The following is a 20,392-nucleotide window of genomic DNA, read 5'->3' on the forward strand; positions in this document are numbered from 1 at the left end:
CAGCAACTCCACTCCTTGTTATATACCTAAGAGAAACGAAATGTTCACACAAAACATATGTTCACACAAAAACATGTACCCCAATGTACAGAGCAGCATTATTCACAATAGCCAAAAGAGGAGACCACCTAAACATCCATCAGCAGATGAATGGATAAACACAGTGTGGTCTGTCTATACAACAGAATAACTTCCCACCATAAAAAGGAATGAAGTACTGATAAATGCCACAATGTGGATGAACCCTGAAAACATGAAGCTGAGTGAAACAAGCCAGTCACAAAAGACCACATATTGTATTATTCCATTCATATGAAGGCCCAGAATAGGGAAATCTATAGAGACAAAGTAGATTAGTGGTTTCTTGGGGAGAAGTGGCAGCAATTAATAAAAGGTGGGGTTTCTTTTCAAGGCGATGAAAATATTCTAAAACTGGTGGTGGTGATAGGTGAATCATATCTGTGAATATACTAAAAGTCACTGAACTGTACCCTTTAAAGGGGTGGATTTTATGGTATGTGAGCTATCTTCCAATAAAGCTCTTTGGAAAAAAAAAAAAAGGAAAACTCACATGAAGGCCTGAGGTCTAGCGGAGTAAGGAGGCAGTGGGTCCGCCAGAGCAGTGCCCACAAGGAGAAGACCACAGGCCAAGCCCAGAAGGAACCCCCAGGGAAGATGATAAATGGTCACACGCTCTGTCACCTCAAGATTGCCCTCCCCACTGTGCAGAAAATTACTGCAGGACATGTCGGTGTGGCAGACCAGGTTATCTTCTGGGATATTCTGAAGGAAATAACCAAGCTTCAGAGAGGTACTAGCAGAAAATACCACCGTCTGTCCTCTTTGATGCCCCACTATGATCTTTGAAAGAATGTCACTATTATCGAGTGTGTGGCTATAAATGGTAACCCTGGTGCCAGAAGAAAAACATAAGCCACTTTCTGAATATACAGTTTGGGTGATGGCAGGTGGTGTTTCAAATGTGAAAGTCATACATCCTACAAGGAGAAACCCCTGGGAACCGCTGTGTCTCGTTCCCATTCAGAAGTGATCAAACAGGTTCTTCAGACTTTTGAAAATCAGACTACAGTCATACTTGCTGAAGGGCTAGGGATAAACTTTCAGCATTCTTGGATGTGCCTGGTAAGAGTCAGGAAAACAAATCTGATATATGTGTGTGAATATATATGTATACATACAGGTGAATATAGGCATACACCACACGTTCAGCAAGAAGTGAGACATATGTCCTAGCAATACTATCATAAAATACTTGAAGGGCATGTGATCACTCTGGGTGACAAATCAGTCTCACTGGCTGAGATGGCAATGAGGGAGGCTCGCAACTCATGCAAAATGAACCACTAGGCTCTAGCCAGAAAAATTCCACAACTAGAGATGGCAGGACACATACGTAAGAATGACTGATTAAAGGGTACAATGCTTCCAGAGCTGAAAATAATCCACCTGAAAACTGAAGGCAACAATGGACCTATGGAAGAGTATGCATGGTTAAGGCCATGCCAAGCTCTTATGTATATGAAGCATCACAGACTTCTCCTCCCTGCTAACAGGATGCCAGATCAGGAAAAATGGGTTGCTTCATGTCTCAAGTATTGCTTTATTTTTTACACTATTTTTGTACATTTGTCAGATCCAAGGCATATAAATTAAAATCTACGGCTGAGTCTACGTTTTTATGAGTCACTGTGTGTACAAAATATTCACTATTTGTTAGTACTTTCACACAGAACTGGGCTAAGGAAAAGACTGATTTTGCATAGATGTTTAATAAACTCTACTGCTAAATATAATTAAAGATAAGGTAATTGGGCTTGATTTGGGTTTTCTTAAAGTGCTATGTGAATGGAAAGCATGTATACATATGTAACAAACCTGCACGTTGTGCACATGTACCCTAGAACTTAAAAAAAGATATAGAGAAAAGTTAACCAGATAACCAACAATATGATTAAATACATTTTTATAATATTTTAAAAAAAAGAAGTCATACAAGTGTTCTATTTTCCTGTCACTGAATATTTCTTATGACTTAAGATATGAAAGGCTTAAATAGATTTTTTTCCTTGAAATTTTAATATCTGGTTTACTAGCTTATATAATAAAAGACACATAATGATTTTTAAAACAATATTAAATTTAAAGATTAAATTACAAATAATAATTTGTGTGTTAATTTTCTTTAAAAATTGGGTTTGCACCGTGGATTTCACTACTCTGCTGTCTTGCTGTTGATTTTCATTATCCCTTTGAAAAATGCATGGCTTGGCCAGGCACGGTGGCTCATGCCTGTAGTCCCAGCACTTTGGGAGGCTGAGGCAGGTGGATCACGAGTTCAGGAGATCGAGACCATCCTGGCCAACATGGTGAAGCCACGTCTCTACTAAGTAAACACAAAAAATTCGTTGGGCGTGGTGGTGCATGCTTGTACTCCCAGCTACTCAGTTCAAGCGATTCCAGGTTGAGGCAGTGGAATCGCTTGAACCTGGGAGGCGAAGACTGCAGTGAGCCAAGATCGTGCCACTGCACTCCAGCCTGGTGACAGGGTGAGACTCTGTCCCAAAAAAGAAAAAGAAAAAAAAAAAAGAAAAAAGAAAAATGCATGGCTCACTCTTCTTTCCCCTTGACCTAAAAATTAGTCTCTTTCCCTTGTAAGATTTGGTCTACGTTTCAGGGTTGACCCTAAATATCTTGTTGCATTCTCTTGGGCATACAATAGGCAGGAAGGCAACATAAGACTATAAATGACTCTACTCTGATTGCAAGTTATTTGACATAAATTGAACTAGCTTCGTTATGCTCAAAAAAATTACATTTTACTATTTTTCAATACTTTAACAAATATTTCTGGGTTTGTATATGTAAGATTTTCTCAATTAGCAAGAGTTATGACTTTATCTAACCCAACTTCTTCCCCCACAAAAAAAAGCCATATATGAGTTCATGTATTACACACTCCTTTGACATTCATTCAACAAGCATGTGCAGAGGGTATGACTAATGGAATCACCAGTTATGTCCTATGAGAAATAGACCAGAGGTCAAATCGGTGGGACCTAGCCTCAGGGGATTCACAGTTTCACTGCAGTCTCATTTATCCTTCTCTTTTGCCACACAGTATTTTCTTCTGCCTCTGTGCCCTACCCCTCCTTCTTTTCTTGGCAAAATACTATGTATCCTTCAGATCCCAGCTCAAATATGGTCTCATCTCATTCATTTAACATACAGTTATTGAACATCAGCTCCTTGCCAGGCACTGAGCAATATGGTGGTGAATAAAAAGGCATGATAACAGCCCTTATGGAGTGTTACGGTCTGTTGAAAGAGAAAAGAATGTAAATTAGGAGTGAGATTAATACTCACACCCCGAGGACAGGCAACAACCTAAACACAGAGGATCAGACACCATTCATTGCACATATAACAAACATTCATTGTGTACATATGTGCCAAGCATGGTTCTAGGTGCTTGGAATGCATCAGTGGATACTCCTGCTCTCATGGGGCTTATACCCTAGCAAGAGTCAACAAAAAAATAGACATAAAAATAAACTTTATAAACTTTTTAGGAAGTATGACAGAATGACTTCCTGACGATGGCTGCAACTGTATCTTTCATCCCATATGGTCTTCTGCAATGTGACCTTGCCACTCCCCCATCAAGAGTAAATCTGGGCAGGTCCTAGGACCAACAGATACAGAAGAAGTGATGTTGTTCTAATTCCAAGCGTGGTCTGCCACTGGCCGGACACCTTCCACTTCCTGCCCCTTGGAATGCTCAATCTTTGAATAGTACCTCTTAGAACCCAGTTGTCATATAAAGAAGGCCAAGCCACACAGAGCGGCCACATGAAGATATTCTGGGGAACAGCATCAGCTGAGCTCCCAGCTGACAGCAGCCTGAATGGCCAGCCATGTGAGAAAACCTCTTGGACATCCTGCCCAGTTACACCTTTGAAAGACGGCAACCCTGGCTGATGTCTGACTGCAACTATAGGAGAGACCCCAAGCAAGAACTACCCAGCCAAGTACAGTCAACCAACAGAACAGGGAGACAGAGGCAATCATTGTTTTAAGCTGGTAAGTTTGGAGATGGTTTGTTATTCAGCAACAGCCAACTGAGACAGAGGACAATAAATGTAATGGAAAAAGCAAAACCGTAGAATAGGGTGAGGGAGCTCTGAAGTGCTGAGGTGGCTGATGCTGCCCTTTTTAAAAGGAGAGTGGGGTGGTCTTCATCAAAACAAGGACATTTGAGCAAAACTTGAAGGGGGTGAGGAGGTCAGCTAAGCAGCCACTCTGCTTCCTCTTGGGCTCTCATCATACTCCCTTCTTATGATCTGTCTGTCCTTATCCTATCAGACCACAGTTGTATACATGTGTGTATAGCTTAAGACTATAGGTTCCTTAAGATCAGGAATGGTGTCTTATACCTCTTGCATTCCCAGCACCTAATATTTGCCATATGGTTGATGTTTGATAAGCATTTCCTTAAGAAGTAACTGAATGAAAAATTCCCCTTATACTACAGTAGGTAGACAAACTGTATCACAGTACTTCCGGGAAGTGCATACAGTCAGCTCTGAGGATTTTTAAATCTCTACTGAAGTTCAGACCTGCCACCAAATCAACGAGTCTTCTGTAGGTTTGGGACCTTAGATATTGTATTCCCAGTATCAAGAACATTGGTGAAAAGGAGAGAAAGAAGTCCCAGCACTATGTCAGCTACTGCCTTGAAGTTACTAAATGTGTAGTTAATTCTGCCTAACAGCAGGCCACCTCTAATTGGGCCATCTTGAAACTCAACTCGTCTGAAACAGAATTTAGCTTTCTCCCCTTGAAAACTGTAAATGGCACAGATTTTCAAGACAAAAGGAGACGAATGTCAAATTCTATAAGAGTTCTAGGAGGGCTGAGAAAAGATCCCAACTAGCTCCCCTGGAATTTAGTTCTTCCCAGATTGACATACATACCTACCCAGCCCTTCTTTGTGTTTAATCTTGACTTGTCATAATTTTAACTAAAAATGAAGAAGCTAGTGACTGGATCCCATCTGGCTGATCACCCTTCTCTCGGCTCTAGTCCACAAATGAGTGGCTAAAAATCTCACGTTGAAAGGTGGAGGGAATGGGAAGGAGAAGCCAAGGCCAGGCCCAACCTATTTTTCCTGCCCTGACATTCCTGTCCTCATTGAACCACTCATTTTATCCAATTCTCTCCTTCACTTTCTCTTTGCTCACACTCTTTTCTCTGCCTAGAGGTTCCCTTCCTCCATTTTGTCTGTCAAAATTCTACCTAAGTTTAAGGGTAGAGTTACCCTTAAACTGCCATTACGCATCTAAGTGCGATTATTTCTTAAAGTTTTTCTAACTGCCCCAGCTGAAATAGTCACACAGTATTTTCCCAGTACATAATGTGGTTCAGCTTTCTGTAAAGTCTAGTTATCAATAAGATCTGAAGGGCAAAGATCACAGCTATCTTCTTTAATTCCATCTCCTTAGCACCAACCAGTGCCTGGCACATAACACAAAATGAGCAATGAGTATTTGCTGAATGAATGAATGGGATGAAAGAATGAATGCACTTTCATGTCCATTATCCCACTGTTAATTTTTACCACCCTATCCCACAAGTATTGCCCCCATATATCATATTAGAATGCAAAGACTGATAAGGATTAAGTGACCTTCGCAAGCCTCAAAGTCAATCCACAGTTGGGACTTTAACCCAGGTCTTTTGGCTCCAAAATCAACGGCATCTTCTCCAAATGCCAAGCTTCCAAAAGTACCTTCTCTACATACAAATTTTTAGATTTTTAAAAAATGCTTTACTCATATGATTTCAATTCTAGTGTTCTATTATCTGTACCACATATGAGGAAGTGCAACTAACATTTCTACTACTCATTATCTTACAGGTCTTTTTGCACTTGCTGATACTGTCTACCAGATTACAGGATATCCAGAGGCCATCCCCACATGGCTGAACATCAGGACCTCCAAGCAGCAGGCACACAATACAGAGTAGCGCATCCAATGAACCTTGTTAATGATCAGAAGATCTTCCCGGGGGTAAACACAAGGGTCTGAGTTGTATGAGATCACCTTGTGAATTGTTAATTCCCCCACAGACCTGGAGAACAACTCAGCAACTGCCTCATGAAAATTCACTTCCCTCAGCTTCAGGAAGCTGCCTTACTAGCTTGTGCCCCCCGACTCTCTCCATGCTCTCATCTCCAGCCTGTCCTGGGTTCCTGCATCAGTCCATGGCCTGACCTCTCATCTGGACATTTTCTGCTCCAAGTCCCTCTAATAACTTTTACTTTGTACACATCAAACCTACGCTAGATTTTGCTTAACTTTGTGATTAAAGCTTTGTAGCTTCACCCCATCTCTACTAAAAAATACAAAAAACTAGCCAGGCGAGGTGGCAGGTGCCTGTAGTCCCAGCTACTCGGGAGGCTGAGGCAGAAGAATGGCATAAACCCAGGAGGCGGAGCTTGCAGTGAGCCGAGATCCGGCCACTGCACTCCAGCCTGGGTGACAGAGCGAGACTCCGTCTCAAAAAATAATAATAAGAAGAATAATTTTTAAAAAAAGCTTTGTAGCTTCAAGAACATTACATTTTTTTTAAATAAGTTTTTTCTCATATGAGGTTATTTATAAGAACCTCTTATATATAAGATCTGGGGTAAGTACTGGAAATATAAAGATGAATCAAGAAGAGTACAGACCAGGAACTTCAACATAAGGTAGAAGTGCCACAACAGACACTTGGAGATTTTCTCTCCCAGCCAGGGGTGAAGGAAGAAGAGAAGCTAATGTCCTGAGGTGGTCAACACCAGTGCTGAGAGTCATCATGATGGCTCTGTAGACACACTGAACAAAAGGTAGCTATTGCCCCACAGGAGTTCTGTAATGTGCTTGGTCAGGAGGAGATGGATCAGCACCCAGAAAACCAAAGTCAGTAAATGTGACTGGTCAGGGAAGGGAGTGAGGTCATGGGCCGAACTGAGGAATGGCTGCCATATACTCCAGGGCAGCAAGTGCTAGAGCCCAGAAGGAAGAGCAGCGTGTAGGGGAGAGGCACCGGGGACACCTCGTGTGAAGCCTGGCCAGCCAGAGGGGCCAAAGAAGCAAAAGGAATTCAGTCATCTCTAGCATTGATTTCTGGAAATGAATGACTATAGCAACTGGTGTCATTTCAATTCAACCTAAACCTCTAGAGCTAGAGGCAGCCCCACCAGGAATAAGCTAGTGTCCCCACTTCTGAGCTCAACAGTGTCACTGGCCTGCTGAAGGAGAAACAGTCAGAAACCAGTAGCTCAGACTCATCCACTAAGAGATCCTGAGCTGAATCTCTGACTAAGGGGAACACCTGTAATCTACCTGACTGTGCACGGTCTATATCACAAAATCCCCTACTCATAGTACAGCAATAATATGCTCTAAACAATTGGCTGTGCATGTTGATGGCAAGGCCATGCACACCCGGTAGTGGACCCTCTGGTGCTCAAAAAGGGGGTGGTCCCAGGACCCCGGCTGCATCCGGCTGGTGAGTAGTTCACAGAAGAGGCTTCAGGGCTGCTTCTAGGAAATGCAAAGACTGAGTGTTCAGAGTAAGTAAGACCAAACCAGGGAGGGAGGGGAGACAGAAAGGGGAAAAAAGGCAACAAGTCAGAGGCGGGAGGAACATTAATCACATCCGTAAAACTAGGAACAAACAAAGCAGACATTGGTAAAATGAAGCAAGAACAGACTAGAGTGGGTTGGAGAGTGGTTTGGGGCTATAAACTTCTGGCTGCATAATTCCTTTCTGCGTGAACGCACAAAACACTACAAAGAGGCCAGGCTGTGCCCCTTGGGTGCATCAACAGACCTGGAGGGACAGCAGCCAAACAGAAGGGGACAACGCCAAAACCTGGTGCTCTCCTGATGAGAGCTATGGCAGAGTTTTGCACTCTCCTCCCCCCACAAATTGCTAGAGTGGGATCTACACACCCTTCACACGTGGCTTCTCAGACAGTTCCATCTCGTCTCTCACGGGTCTTATTATTTACCAATATCCACGTAAAACAATAGTCACACAAACAGTAAAAGCATAAACAGATGTAGAAGAATAAAAATACCAAATTCAGGATAGTGGCTGCCATTTAGGGGCAGGGTGGGAAACACAATCAGGAGGGAACCCAATCAGGCTTCAACTATGTTGTAATATTTTATTTCTTAAACTAAGGGTGGAGAAACAAGTGTTTGCTCCATTCTCTCTGTGGTAAGAACTACTATTACTCCCCATTTTACAGATGGAAACTTGGACACAGAAAGGTTACAACATTTGCCTAAGATCACACACTAACAAGTGGCAGGGTCGTAACTTGAATCGGGTCAGCTGTCTCCAAGTCACCATGTTTACTAGATTCACACGCAACTCTGAGGCCAGACGTGGAACAGAGCCTGTGTGAAGCTGACCAGGGAGTTATTAAAGGGAGCCGACAGAGGTTATTTCAAGCAGGGAAAAAAAAAAAACAAATGAACCAAAAAAACACAGGGAAGGAGCTCTAAAGGTCCTCAGAAAATCCAGCCTCAAGCAGCACAATGTATGCAAAGGTATTTGAGATCAAATGAGGGGGTGGCGCATTGTGGTGAGCAACTCTAGGTGAACAGATTTGCTCTTTGAGTTGTTTCAAGCTAATACCAGGTCAAAGAAGCACAGGCACAATAAGAGATACCTTTTTCTGCTATAAAGGACAGGTGATGTGAAAGACAGGGACAAGACGACAGGCACTTAGTGTGCCAAGGACCATCAAGCTCAGGAAGCCTTTCAGCCGCTCCCAGAGGTGATCTCTGTCAAGGTCAAGAGTCAGCCCCAAAAAGGGCTTCCACAGCTGCATCCAAATTGTCTCCTGGCCTCCCATCATTCTCCCTTGCTTTGTCCTTAAATGAGAGGAGCCAGTGATCTGTAGAAAGGGCTCTACACTGGTCAACCATGAACTAACACTCTCCCAGGTAACTGTTTCTTCTTTTTCTTTAACACCAAACTGATCCTCTCAAGGTCACAATGAGTGGTTACTAACTTGGAAACCCAAGAGAGAGTTTACTTCCCAGAGTGACTATTCTTTGAACATGTTAGACATGGAAAATCCTAGTTTTGGAAAATTTCTTAACGGGTTCAAATCACCAAAATGCCCCTCTTTAAAGAAAAGATGTGTTGCTGGAGGAGACAATTTACCTAGGTAGAATATTAAATCCTATTTGCCCATCTTGTTCCTCAGGATACCACCTATGACATCATCTTGTACTTGATTCAAGAAATGCAGGGAAGATTCCACACAGCAGAAGCAAAGTAATACTCCACACACACAGCCAGGCAAGACTTAATGAAATAATGTGGGACAAGAAGGGAGCTTTATACAGGGCAAAATGTCCTGACAGTTCTAAAAAGCACATTTTCAGGCAGAGTCCATGATATGGTTTGGCTGTGTCCCCACCCAAATCTCCACTTGAATTGTATCTCCCAGAATTCCCATGCGTAGTGGGAGGTACCCAGGAGCAGGGAGGTAATTGAATCATCGGGGCTAGTCTTTCCTGTGCTATTCTCGTGATAGTGAGTAAGTCTCATGAGATCTGATGGGTCTATCAGGGGTTTCCGCTTTTGCTTCTTCCTCATTTCTCTCTTGTCACCACCATGTAAGAAGTACCTTTTGCCTCCCGTGGTGATTCTGAGGCCTTCCCAGCCATGTGAAACTGTAAGTCTAATTAAACCTCTTTTTGTTCCCAGTTTCGGGTATGTCTTTATCAGCTGCATGAAAACAAACTAATACAATCACTCACTTTGCCTAAAAGAAGTGCTCTGTAAAATCTATGTGCAGAATGAATTGAAAATTAACCACTAATTAAAGGATTCTATTGCAAATCCTTCAAAAAAGTAAAGAATATCTTCAGAAAGCAAATAATTGCCCCCCCCACCAAAGTATCCAACAAATTCAGATTTCCATACGTCAACTTGGCTTAAAAGTTGACGTATGGAAATCTGAATTTGTTGGATACTTTGATGCAGCTATTTTCTTAGATGCAGCTATTTTCTGCATCTAAGAAGTTATATGTACACCAAGTTACCTGAGCACAACAATGAGTTAGGTAAGAATGAACAAAGATCATGGTATTCTGAGGGGACTATGGGGGAAGGAGATAAAGGGGGAAAGGGAAGGCAGAGAATAGTTGGTATTTTAAATAACCGTGCTGCAACTTGCTACATTTCAGTATATATTTATAACAGCACATCAAGCAGGCATCTCTTCCATTCTGCAAGCATGCACCATGAAATTATCTTCACACTACATAGAATATCTGTAATTGAACAGTCAAGTTCCAGAGTAGTAAATCCCAGAGTAGCTTTAGGTTCACACTGCATTAATTTTAAATAACCTCAGGATTCTAATCCAAGGAGAAAACTTATTAAAAATCTTTCTACTGTATCTTAACAAACCTTAGAATGTTTAATTCCTCAAAAGAGTGGAAAAAGAAAGGAATATTATGCTAACTAATATATGTTTGTCTCCCCAGCTTTCAAAACAAATATCAGATGTCAAATGTCTTATCTCTTTCCTCTCACTGTTATGTTGTAGAATGAGAAAAAGCAAATGGATAACTTTGCTGGCATTTCATCACCATTTAGATAGGTGCACAGGCGTTATATCAACAACAGTTAGTACTTAAACACTGAGCTAAAAAACTGATTACTTACACTTAGACAGGTTTTTAATCTCCAATCAGTGAACAGTTAAGTGTTTAAAAAGGACTCTAATGTACATTTCACAAAGCTTTATTATAAACTTTGCCATGTAACTTTCAATTATTTTCACTTTTCTACCTCCTCGCTCACTCTCAAATCCCTTGCTAAAGCTCTTTTCTCCCATAAACTCACATACCTGGATTTACCATGGATTTACCATAGAGAAGCACCACTCAATAATGAATTGAAGAAATGTTACCTTTTTGAGTTCTTTTAAAGAAAAACCTCAAGTCACTGTCTTTGCTCCCGTTAATCCTAGGCTTTGCCTAGTTAGGGTAAAGCTCCACTCTGCCATATTCTGTTTTCTTAGAAGATTCTGAAGTTCAAAAGAATGTAAGAGTTCTTATCTTTTAGAGATACTACTGAAATATTTACAGGTAATAAGATGTCTGGGATTTGCTTTAAAACAATACGGGAGAGAGTACAGATGAAAGAAAATTGGCCAGGAGTTGATAATTGTTGAACCTGGGTGATGAATACATTAGGGTTAATTCTACATTTTCGCTTTTAATTTTCCAGAATACAATATTCTAAAAGGGGAGGCATTGAGAGCCCCCACCTCAATCCTGAATATTCAACTTCCTCCTCACCACCCACTGAATGCATGTGCAGGGGGCAATGAGCAAAATGGGCTTATCTCAGCACAATCCCACCTCCTTGCTTGGCCTTTGTACATAGAAAGCATGAAAAATAGAAAAATGGAGAGGCCAATGATGGGAGGGAGAAGGGGGAGAATGTCAAGGATCAGAATAATGAATTAGCTTATCAGTCCTTAGATCGCTGGGAACTGGCAGCCTATGAAGAAGAATGTCTTTCTACAACAAGATGCCCCATGATCTTTAGCAATTACAACAGCGCTTCTGAAATGTATCTGGTCCTAAACACCTTCCGGGATAATAATCACAGAGAATCCTAGCCTCTCCTTGAAAGATTCTGTTTAGTATCTGAGCCAGAGACCTGAAATCTATATATAAAACAAGTACTAGAAAATTATGCCCAGTCAAGTTTTAGAGACCTAAGTTAGAAGATCCACACTCTACCTTGTTTCCCCATTTTTTAAAAGATATGTCATGTTTTGGGAGGCTGAGCCAGGAGGATCACTGGAGACCAAGTGTTGGAGACCAGCCTGGGCGACACACAAAACCATGTCTCTGTAAAAAATTTAAAAATTAGCCAGGCATGGTAATGCATGCCCATAGTCATAGCTACCTGGGAGGCTGAGGTGGGAGGATCACCAGAGCCCAAGAGTTCAAGGCTATGTTGAGCAATGGTCGCACCACTGCACCCCAGCCTAGGTAACAGGGTGAGACCCTGTCTCTAAATAAATAAATATAAATATAAAAAGATATTTCAAAGTGTAAATAGCAGCTTTCTTGGAAAAATAGAGATTACCTTTCTGTTGTTTTAATTTTCCAAATACTAATTTCGCTAATATTTTCAGATTTTCAGGTATAGAAAAGAAAAAAAGTCACCTTTCTCGCTCAGTTTGTTCTGTGGCAGAATTTCAAAGGTAATGTTCCAAATTCATTCTGACATCCATCACTGAGTTATCCGAAAAGAGAACATGCAGGGAATTTCAAAGAGAAATCTTGTGCCACAGAAGTGACCTTTCATTTTATTAGCTAAAGACTGCTATCATTTTGATAAGCACAACTTAACTGTAAAGAAACAATGCTCTGCTAGCCTGAGAGTGAAGATCAGCAATCACCCAGACCCAACCTAATACTCCCTACTAGAGAAACCAAGCTCCAAGCTTCTCTGCAGAGTTCTGCTAAAATACTTCTACAAATAGCGCTATTTTTTTTTTTTTTTTTTGGGACGGAGTCTCACTCTGTCGCCCAGGTTGGAGTGCAGTGGCGCGATCTCGGCTCACTGCAAGCTCCGCCTTCTGGGTTCCCGCCATTCTCCTGCCTCAGCCTCCCGAGTAGCTGGGACTACAGGCGCCCACCACCACGCCCAGATAATTTTTTGTATTCTTAGTAGAGACGCGGTTTCACTGTGTTAACCAGGATGGTCTCGATCCCCTGACCTCGTGATCCGCCCACACTTTTAACAAAACCCTATTTTAACACCTATTTTAACAAAACACTTTTAACACCACCCTATTCCATCGGGTAAGGATTAGTAGAAAAGAAAAAAAAGTTACTGCCAGTTATCAAAGCTCCCTCAAAAGATAAATCCTCAGCTAATTTTCAAATTTGCTAGCATTCCAGGGGAAAGCTGTTTGTACATTTTATCTATATATTTATTTAATATGTAGATTCATTATAAAATGTGCCCTCTGCTATTGTCACAGTCCTTGGAGTTCGTAAAAAAAAAAAAAAAAAAAGATTTACAATGTACCAATTATAAAAGATATGGCCAGGTACGGCAGCTCATACCACTGCACTACAGCCTGGGCAACAGAGCAAGACTCCATCTGAAAAAAAAAATTTTTTTTAAAGATACAAAATAATTTTTTAATTCTTCAGAATAGGAAAGTTGCACTCAGAACATCTTCCCTTTCACATAAGAAATGTTTGAAAAGCAGGATGTCTCCATGGCTCCAGTGATCTATACAGATCTCCCATATATTTTTCCTAGTCGGCACCCTTCCCAATAGCTTTAATAGCCATATTCTCACTGTTTCCTGTCCCCCACCCGAGACGCAGTCTTGCTCTGTTGCCCAGGCTGAGTGCAGCAGCGCAATCTTGGCTCACTGCAACCTCTGCCTCCCGGGTTGAAGCAATTCTCCTCCCTCAGCCTCCCAAGAAGCTGGGATTGCAGGTGCCTGCCATCAAGCCCTGCTAGTTTTTGTATTTTTAGTAGAGATGGGGTTTCACCATGTTGGCCAGGCTGGCTTTGAACTCCTGACCTCATGATCCACCCACCTTAGCCTCCCGAAGTGCAGGGATAACAGGAGCCACCACGCCCAGCCTATATTCTCACTATTGAATCCCAAATACGTATCACTAACATTGATATTTCCCCTGAATCCCAGAACTATGGATGCATACTCCCGCTGGAAATCTCCGCTTCCTCTCTATACCTGTGGCCCCACACAGTACCTGGCACCCAACATTTAGAGAGCGAATTCATGAGTAGAAATTTCTTTATGAAGACTTAATGAAACTTTGATGAACTGATGTGAATTAAATGACCATCACTTTTTCAGTGATCACAATTACATTTGAGGAAGGTCAGCACTTAAATAACTCCTCATAATCATTTAGCCTCCCTTAATATGCCCTGTGTCACAAAATTGGTGACAGTTTAAGACTGGAACTCTCAGCTTCTCTCTCCCAATGAAAAGTAATTCATTTTAGTCATGAAGGAGCAGAGGGAGGCTCCCTCTAAACCTGGGGGCTCAGGGGAAGTAGTTCAGAAGTGAGATGTTTTAGAGGAATTAACTAGATAAAGAAAACCTGAAGCAATGGCATAGCCAAAGCATGAAGAAATGAACCATCCCAGCGCAGCTGGGGCGGAAAAAGCGTAGACAGGAAGGGTGATGCGACTTCAGCAACGGGAAAGGCACTATCAGAAAGGGTCACACTCGTCAGCTACAAAGCACAACTTTATAGCGGGAGACCTGGGAAATCAAGTAAGAAAATTGTATGATTTGTTTTGTGTTTTAGAAAGATCAGTCTGTTTAGAAAAAAAAGTAGAGGATGAGCTTTGTTCCTAAGGGGAGAAAAGGCAGAAAAAGGAGCTAGACAGAGAAGACAGAACAGCATGGCCAGAGGCCAGAGTCTGAGTTTCAGATATGGCAGAGGGATCCAGGAGGTCCGACCACTAATTTTAAGCTGCTTGTGGAACTGTCTCCCAAACCTTTATTAAAGTCCTCTAACACGTTCTGCATCCAAAGAGATTTTTGTTGGTGGTTGTGTGTGTCATGCATGGCGTGTGTGTACAAATTAAGAAAAATAACCAAATGCCACGTGATAGCCAGGGTGATATTCAATAGGGACAGCAATATGATCCCCAAACAGAACCAATTCCATGGAAGCAGGAGGTGAGGGACAGAAGTGGCATAGGAGTAAATGTCTCAGAACAGCACTGGGCCCACGCTCCATCTAGAGAATAAAGAGTCAGGTCCACCTTATCTAGAAATTAAGGAGCTGGGAGACCCTCACTGCTGAAATCCAGTGACAGTCCAACCTACAGCCTATATATAAAAACATGTTCTACATAAAATCTGAAAACTAGAGTAAGTTGAGAATTTTTTAATTTCACAGGAGAATTTAATGAAAAACAGTTTAAAGTAAAAAGATTCAGGGAAATCATGAAAGCTGGGATGAGAATGGCTACTTCGGTAGACTCTCTCTCTCTCTCTGGTCTAGAAGCAATACCCATCCTGCTCCAACCTCAATACTTTGCAAATTACCCTAGAGAGGCTGAATATTAGGCTAATTTGGTCTAATTTGAATTGGTTAAATGACTAGCTATCTTTTACTGCCACCTCCTGGCCCCTTCTAGTATGTCTACCCTAAACTATTACACTAAGACTGATAAACCCTCCTATGCATACACAAAATATCAATTACATTCAAGAATCTCTTAATTGCTGGGTACAGTGGCTCATGCCTGTAATCCCAACACTTTGGGAGACTGAGGTGGGTGGATCACCTGAGGTCAGGAGTTCAAGACCAGACTGGCCAACATGGTGAAACCCTGTCTCTACTAAAAATACAAAAATTAGCCGGGGGTGGTGGCAGGCGCCTGTAGTCCCAGCTACTCGGGCAGCTGAGCCAGGAGAATCACCTGAACCAGGAAGGCAGAGGCTGCAGTGAGCGCTGAGATCGAGCCACTGCATTACAGGCTGGGCAACAGAGCAAGACTCCATCTCAAAAACAAAAAAGAACCTCTAACCAAATAAATTGTCAAATTAAACTATGACCACATTGCAGATGGAAAGTTATGCTACCGAGTGGGAGTCCCTGATCGAGGCAGCCAGTCACCCAGCCACATCCCCTTCAAGGTGGCTGTACACTGACAGTCACCTCAGCCAGGGTCTGGGTCCTCCGATTTGTGGGTCAGGAGCCTGATTTGTCAGCACCCTGAGACAGATCTGTGTGTAGGGGTAGACACACATTAACCCAGCTCACGGAGACAGATCTATATTACCAGAATGTGGGCCCTCATATCTTCTTTAGGTCAGTCACATAAGAAGTCAAATGATGAATTCAGAGAGTGCTTGGTGAGAAAGAAATCAGGGCCGGGGCACTGGCCCTGGTTCAAGAACCTGAACCTTCAGTGACTTCAAGCTGTGAAAGATGGAGGCACCTGTCTCCTCCACAGGGATATTCTGCCACCTGACATGACAAAGCAAATTGCTGAACCAGGGCATCCTTCCCCAGCCAATGCTTGACTGCGAATTGTCAGGATTTGCCTTCTGGACGTTTCCTTGTCTAGTTCTGACTAAACCAGCTCCCTTTCTGATCGGCAAAATCTTTCCAATGGTATGATTAAAGCCTCCAATTAAATGATCCTCAATCAAGTGCCCACCAAAATACATGTTTCTAACCCATCATGCACTGATATAAAAGTCTTCTCTCTGTAGTGGGCTGCATTTTCTCTTTTTCCAAGCTTTGGAAGCACCCTGTGGTAATCTCCTGTAATTACTTCTAATAAACAGGTAGAGACAATGTCCATTTGTTGAAAAGCTTACAGACAGCTTGCGCATCTCTACTGTCACAGCTATTCCTCTCAACCACCATGGGGGTTCTCTGCGTAAGTACTATGATTCTTATTTTACAGATAAGGACACTGAGATTCAGAGATGACAAGTGATTTTTCCAATGTCACAGAATTCGTGGATATGGGGTTAAGACTAAAGCTCAGATCTTCAGACCCCAGATGAGTCTACTGAGGATACTTGCTTTTAACAAACTACAAAGGCGTTTACCTGACCAACTGCACTATTCATATACTCAATAAATATTTATGGAGTGTCAAATATTAGCTATCTACTGTTTTAGGCAGTGGGGACACCATGATTAACAAGTTCACTAAGGTTCCTATGTCCATGGAACATAGACTCAGGGATGGAAGGCAGACAAACGAGGAAAATTTCAGATGGCAATGAGTCCTACGCAGAGAAAAAAAATCCAGTGATGTAGAACGCTGGTTGTCTATTTCTGTTTGGGTCACCAAGGACAGCTTCTTTGGGGCAATGACATTTAAGCAGAGATGGGAATGACAAGAAGTCATATGATGACGAAAGGCAAAAGCATTCTAACATGAAGGAACGGCTCATAAAAGCACCCTGCAGTGGCACCATGCTTGCTCTGTCTGAAGATGAGCAGGAAGCCCAGAGTGCTGGAGCACAGAGGCCGGGGCAAGGGTGGGAGGAGATGAGTCACGGAGGCAGGTGCCAGACCACATGATGTTTTGTTAAGGAGGATCAGACTGGCTTTAATCTAAGCTCAATGACAAGCCAGCACACAACTGCAGAAATATTCTGCTTTTTAACAAGGTCGCACCATTGTAGAACAAGTTTTACACCCCACAATCCCAAAGTCCCGATTGTCCCATTATTCCTAACATCCACTGACTGGTGTCTTGATTAATATGGTATTTTTTCCATAAACGGGAAGGACATATTTGAAAGGCTTCAAACACTATAATCTTGCAAGAAGAAAAGTTTGTCCTATCTAAAAACTCATATATATATATGCAGTAGGTTCATAGCCTCAATATTCAAGCAATCTGACCTCCAAGAAGCCCTGTAAGGTTCCCGTGAGGCCCCAGTTGTCTTTTGGGAAAAGGCTGGGGGAGAGGGCCACAGTTCCATGCCTTGCCCACCTGACAAGAGAATCTCCCGCAGGTTCCGCCCTTTGCGCTTTTCCCATAGTTGGCTGCTTAGATGGCACCTGACTGCAGCTTGCTTCATACTCAGAGAGAGAGCCTGTAACTGTCCAAGAGCAAAGGAATGTTAATGAGCACCCTAAGAGGATAGCAGGGGAGGAGAATCCAGAAAATAGAGAAAGGTAGGGCAGGTGGCAAGAGATGTCTAGCCTTCTAAATAGAAATCAATTGCATTAACAAAAAATCAGTCCACCACCAACCACCTCTCTCAAACACTGCTGATGTCAAGAAAGAAAAATGACACTACCCTTCTAAAGTCTGGTTTGGCAATGAGTTGCAAAAGCCTTTGACCTAGGAAATTACCCTGAGGAATTCACCATCCCAGGTGAATTTAAAAAGGTTAATGTAAATATGTTCACTAAAACATTATTTATAATGAGGCAAAATTTTAAGCAATAATCAACAACAGAGAATTGGTTAACTAAATTATAGTAAAGCCATAGAAAGGAATACCTGAAAACTAGTAAAAAATATATATACTCTAAAAGAATGAAATCTAAAAGATTATTTCACCACATAGAGGAAAAGTTCGTAATATAGTAAGCTTTCAAAGTAGGTTGTAAGCTCTGAAGCCAAGGCAACCTTTTAAAAGGAAAAAAAAAAAGTAGCCTGTAAAGAACACAGGGCTTGCAAATCCTTGTAGATTATCTGGACAAAATGCAGAAGGCAAATAGTAAAGGCAGAGAGGGCTAGCGAGAGATACTAGCACAATTCTATTTTATATTCTCTGCACCACTGTGCTCACTAGTCAACATGTGACCACTGTTTAAAACTTGTTTGTGTGTTGGCTGGGCACAGTAGCTCAGGCCTGTAATCCCAGCACTTTGGGAGGCTGAGGCAGGCAGATCACACAGTCAGGAGTTCAAGACCAGCCTGACCAACATGGTGAAACCCTGTCTCTACTAAATATACAAAAATTCGCTGGGTGTGGTGGTGCATGCCTGTAATCCCAGCTACTCAGGAGGCTGAGGCAGGAGAATCGCTTGAACCCAGGAGGTGGAGGTTGCAGTGAGCCGAAATCACACCACTGCACTCCAGCCTGGGCAACAGAGTTAGACTCTGTCTCAGGAGAAAGAAAAAAAAAAAAAAAAAAAAAAAACCTCGTTTGTGTGTTATATATTGGCTGGCCATGGTGGTTCACATCTGTAATCCCAGTACTTTGGGAGGCTGAGGTGGAAGGATTGCTCAAGTCCAGGAGTTTGAGGCCAGCCTGGGCAAAATAGTGAGACCCAGTCTCTATTTAAAAATGTGTGTATATGTGTGTGTGTGTGTGTGTGTACATATATACACATGTTTACATGTGTATATCTGTTTTTATATACACATTTATTGCATGTTGAAATGTTTAGCAGATTATGTGTTGCTCTTAATTACAAATTTGAGAAGATGTCAATGAACAAATACTTTTTCCAACTGCCAATCATTTCCACTTTCATGGTGAGGAAAATATGTTGCTATTATTACTATACTATTAAAAAGAACAGTTTGAACTAAGATATCTTTGGTGAGCCATGGGGCTATCTTTGTCAAAATCTAAAGACAAGCTTGACTTTCACTGACATTAAAATGCAAATAATTTGAAAAAGTGTCATATTTGTAGATTAACCACCAAAAAACTCACTTAGGTAACAACTTGACAGCCAGAAGGTGTAGACAAAGATTGATCGGAAAAGTGAGCAAGGTCTCTTTTGGCAAAGACACTTGACATTCAGACCAGTACCTCTGGAAAAACAATTACTGAGCTTTCTGTCCCTCTGGGCCCAGCAGGCTTCAGATTTCCTATGTAAGAGGTCTTATTTGCAACTTGATTCTCAAGCCATTCAACAAGCTGCTGCTGTCTAAAATCAACATGGGCATTTGTGAAACTTGACCACAGTCCCTCTCCCGTTGCTCATTCCTTACCCTCCATCCACATCACACAGTCCCCGCGGGTTCCCCTGCACTTTGAATAGGCTCTGTCCACTAGATGAGCACACTCTAGTGGCAGTGACATTAGTGGCAGCACACAGTGGCTAGTGCAAGTTACCCTAGGAGGCGGTGGCATCCTTACAGACTGTGGCATATTGTGGGGTTTGAGTCCTGGCTGCATAGCCCTGGATTCAGTCCTCTGAGTTCAGAGTCCTGTGATTGTATGAGCTACTCATTTTCCTTTTAACACATTTTATTTTCTGCATAAATCATCCAAAGTTGGTTTCTCCTACTTCCAAGGAAGAAATTGATAGTTTCAAGAAACTGATACTCAGTACCTGTCGGCACGAGACACTCAGGAAAACCTGGGGAACCTAGACTTGGTTGTCTTGATGCTTTGGAGCTGAAGGCAGTGAAAATCCAGCTACTAATCAATAGTGAGACTCTGGAAGCTCCAGGTACACAGTATTGAAATTGTTCATCAAATTATTGTCTGGAGTCACCTGGAAAGAAGCAACCATTGAAGCCAACACTGGGTGACCGAGGAGACAATTCCACAAAACACTATTGTGGTGAATACTAGGATGCACTGCCCAGATTTCCTTAAGCAATGAAGGACTCACTGTCCCAGCTGATGGGAGGTGACCAGCAGAAACCCCCAGCTGGGGATTGCCTCCACTGGAGATTGCATCCACTCAGGAAAGCTACCTCGCCCAAGCCTTTCTGGGGCAGGCTACATCCAAGGACTGATTGCCATGGGGGTAGAAAGGCTTAGCCTCCTCACTCTGCTTGGGACCACTCCAAAGAATTACCCCACGTGCAGAAC

General features: G+C 42.2%; 2 protein-coding genes across 9 annotated transcripts in view; one reads left to right on the plus strand and one right to left on the minus strand.

Annotated features, from left to right (window-relative positions):
* LOC126948846 (cuticle collagen 2-like) overlaps positions 1–20,392 on the plus strand; it is a 940,772-nt gene that overhangs the window by 708,655 nt on the left and 211,725 nt on the right. The gene's annotated exons all lie outside the window — the stretch shown is intronic.
* Positions 1–20,392, minus strand: part of HHAT (hedgehog acyltransferase) — a 350,433-nt gene that overhangs the window by 216,217 nt on the left and 113,824 nt on the right. The gene's annotated exons all lie outside the window — the stretch shown is intronic.

The sequence above is a fragment of the Macaca thibetana genome, chromosome 1 (genome assembly GCF_024542745.1).
Source record: "Macaca thibetana thibetana isolate TM-01 chromosome 1, ASM2454274v1, whole genome shotgun sequence".
In the NCBI taxonomy this organism is placed as follows: domain Eukaryota; kingdom Metazoa; phylum Chordata; class Mammalia; order Primates; family Cercopithecidae; genus Macaca; species Macaca thibetana.